Genomic DNA, 3,415 nt, shown 5'->3' with positions numbered 1-3,415 from the left:
CATAGCTCAGGGGTAGAGCATTTGACTGCAGATCAAGAGGTCCCCGGTTCAAATCCGGGTGCCCCCTACTGGTGACCCACTTTATTGCCAAACCTGGAGGGCCTTGTCTCCAGGCAATCTGCCTCCTTGCTGTGGCACCTTTCCCTGGGGACCTCAGCTGTGCCCGGCCCAAGGCGTGTGTCTGGCATGCTTGGTTCATTTCTGGCCTGTCCTGGGGTCCACTGAGCTTTGGACGTCAGTGCTCCCTTTCCTCTCTAGCCGTCTTTCACTTCTTTTTTCACATGTGGTCTCGCTGAGGTGTGAAGTTGCCCACCGGGCATACAACTTGGGATGCAGCTTTGTCAGACTAGCCAGGTGCTCAGATTATAGGTGTGTTTCACCCGACAAAGCTATGAACTTCTCTTTTGGGATGTGGGTGCCTGTTTGTTTTTCTGGGTCTTTTCTTCCCTCTTTCCTGTTTATTGATTTATAAATGTATTTCTTCATGTATGTCCTTAGAATGAGCTTTGAAAGACAGGATTGGAAGACCAGCGCCTAAGGGAAGCCTTTCTAAGGTTTGCACTGCCAAGGGCCTGCTGAAGTCCCAGCAGCTACGCCTAGTGGAAGTACAGTTTCGTAGGAACCCTGCCAGAAATGCAGCTGAGGACGTTGGCAATTTGGATTTCTGACAGGTGGGTGGGGGAGACAGCTTGAAACACACATGTTGGGCAGAACCGTGCCCTGCTAGGGTGCCATGAGGTGAACTGAATACAAAACCTATGGTACAATGTCCAGGACAAAGTCCACCTCACCGAAATTGTGGTAGTGACACCAGTGATTTCTAAGCCCAGGGCTCCAGCTAGGGCCGCTGAGTCTCGAGCTGGAGGCACAGGCAGTGGCCAGGAGCGCAGAGTGGAACCACGTGGGAAACGTAGGTAAGGGTGGAACGAAGCAAGGAGCATGGGAGACAGCTGGCCAACAACATGGCCCAGCACCACTCGGGGAGGCGGCGGTGCAGAGGAAGGTCTCCAGTCCCTGCACAAATCCCAGAGTGGCACATTATGTTTGGGTCACACGAGTTGTTGTGAGGCCGGCACTTCTGCAGGGCTCCTGGCAACCTGACCCCGGGTTCGAGGCTCCCTAGCCACATTCCCTTTGGCTCTCTGAGAATGCTGTGAGGGAAGCCTTCCCTTCCCCTGGGAGATGCCTGAAGACTGCAACTTTCTGCAAGAAGCCAGAAAACCACGAGTACATCAGGTTGTCCCGTCCTCTCCTACAAGGTCTCTCCAACCCGCAGCCAACACCCTGCAGGACCTCACAACACCGGTCCTACTGTCCGGCTTCTCTCACCCTTGAGAGATTTTTCTCTGAACATTTCCCTTCGGTTGCCACCCTCTCTGCTCTCGTCCAGATCCGCTTGACCCTTGATGCCCATTCTGAGGAATGCTGGGGGCTTGTGCAGAAACCACTGCCTGCCACTTCGGCAGTACGGGTCAAGCTGGCTCACTTCTGCTCCCCTGTCACTTGTGCCCATGAGGTGCCCTCGCTCACTCATCATATGCATCCCCAGTGCCATCCAGAACCGGGGACCCTCCAGGACGGTCCATGCTGTCCTGCTCAGGCCTGTGATGCCATTAGAAAGATTCACGGGTGTGGTGTCCTTCAGCGTGGCGGTGGACTTCTCAACACCCAGGGAGGAAGAGGTAATCCATCGGACAAGGAAGGAAACAGCCTGTGACCTGATCATCCTTTGGCAATCCCAGGGAGTTTGGGGCTTCACCATGCCCCCGACCTTACATGCCTTCTCTTTCTCATGTCCCTGTGGCTGGAGGCCCACTCCCTATGTTCTCCTTCCTTCGTGGCTTTGTGACCTGTGTCATGTTGCTGGCCCCACCACAGAAAGGACACGAGGCCGGGTCCTCTTCAACTGCAGCATGGCGTCCAGAGTCCTGAGTCCCAGCTATGCCAACAGCTCGGGGCTTGGGCGGCTATACTGAACGGATTGTTTGGCACAGCTTGGGGCGGGCCTTCTGCGGGAAGATATCTCCCTCAAAGCCCATGGTGGTAAGGGAGAAGGGAGAAGAGCTGAGATGAAGACAGCAGACCGAGACCCTGGAGCCCTGTGTGCAGGGGCAGAGAGGGAGGTGGAGAGCAGGGAGGACGGAGAAGCTGAGACCTCCCCTCCTCGGCAAAAAGAGAGCCCTAGTGCGGCTCCACCCAGCCGTGCCAACGCCAGTGCCACAAGGGGACCGAGCTGGAGGAGGCTGAGCCTCAGGTCTTTCGGGGGCCGGCGGGATTCCTGCCATCCTGGAATAGTGCTCTCAGGGAGGGAAGAGGGGGCATGGTCCCAGCCAGGTGGACCATGTCCAGGTCCGTCAGGGCCCCCGAGATCCCCAGCCAAGAGGAGACAAAAGGTGTCCCAGATCCTCGTGTGCGGCCACACAGCCAGAACTGCTCGTGCCCAAAGTCTGAACAGGGAAGAGGGTGTGGGAGTGGGTCAGAGCATGGCACTGCATATCAGGCAGTCAGTGAGTGGCCCAAGCCTTTCAGCGGCTGCCTCTTCCATTCCTCCTGGTCACAGGTTGCAATCGCTGCCCCGTGCGGTGCCCCAGGGACACACATCTCTGTCCCTCCCACGTCAGCACCCGTCCTTGGACAGAAGCCTCTGTCCAGGTCCCTGCACCACTGATTTGGCCTAACCCTCCACGCTGCCCATCCCACCGCGTTCCTGGCCTCCACAGGGTCTGCTGAGCAGCCCCCTCCTGGAGTGTGGAGGGCTCCGGGAGGTGAGTGTGGAGGGTGTTCTCGTCGCACACCTCCACGCATTCAACGCCAGTGCCTTGAGCCAGGGGCTGGTGCTGTGGGCTGCCGGTGTCCAGAAGAGGGGGCAGATGGGGCTGCGGAGGTACTGAGAGGTGCCGGGGAGGAAGGGCGCACCCGATGACGGCAGAGCTCTGCAAGTGCCGGATGGCCACAGGCAGGTGCGGTCACACAGGTTTACAATGCCTATGACACGCACCTAGTTGGGCAGGTGGGGGCATTGCTCAGGGGTAGAGCATTTGACTGCAGATCAAGAGGTCCCCGGTTCAAATCTGGGTGCTCCCTACTGGTGACCCACTTTATTGCCAAACCTACAAGGGTCTTGTCTCCAGGCACTCTGCCTCCGCGCTGTGCCACCTTTCCCTGGGGACATCAGCTCTCCACAGCCCAAGTCGTGTGTCTGGCACGCTTGGTTCGTGTCTGGCTTGTACCGCATTGGGCCTAGGACGTCCACAGTTGCTTTCCTGTCTAGTCCTCTTTCACTTCTTTTTTCTCATGTGGTCTCACTGAGGCACGGAGTCGCCCACCGGGCACACAACTTGGGATGCAGCTCTGTCAGACTTGCTACGGGCTCAGTTCATAGGTGTGTTTCACTGGGCGAAGCTATGAACTTCTC

General features: G+C 57.5%; 2 non-coding genes across 2 annotated transcripts; both read left to right on the top strand.

The window, feature by feature from the left end:
• On the top strand, positions 1–70 carry Trnac-gca. The gene has a single exon. It is a non-coding gene; the product is annotated as a tRNA-Cys (tRNA).
• A 2,942-nt stretch (positions 71–3,012) lies between these two features.
• On the top strand, positions 3,013–3,084 carry Trnac-gca. The gene has a single exon. It is a non-coding gene; the product is annotated as a tRNA-Cys (tRNA).
• Positions 3,085–3,415: the final 331 nt, after the last annotated feature.

The sequence above is a fragment of the Chinchilla lanigera genome, unplaced genomic scaffold, assembly GCF_000276665.1.
Source record: "Chinchilla lanigera isolate Chin_1 unplaced genomic scaffold, ChiLan1.0 scaffold00090, whole genome shotgun sequence".
NCBI lineage: Eukaryota > Metazoa > Chordata > Mammalia > Rodentia > Chinchillidae > Chinchilla > Chinchilla lanigera.
This window is presented reverse-complemented; position numbering and strand designations above follow the sequence as displayed.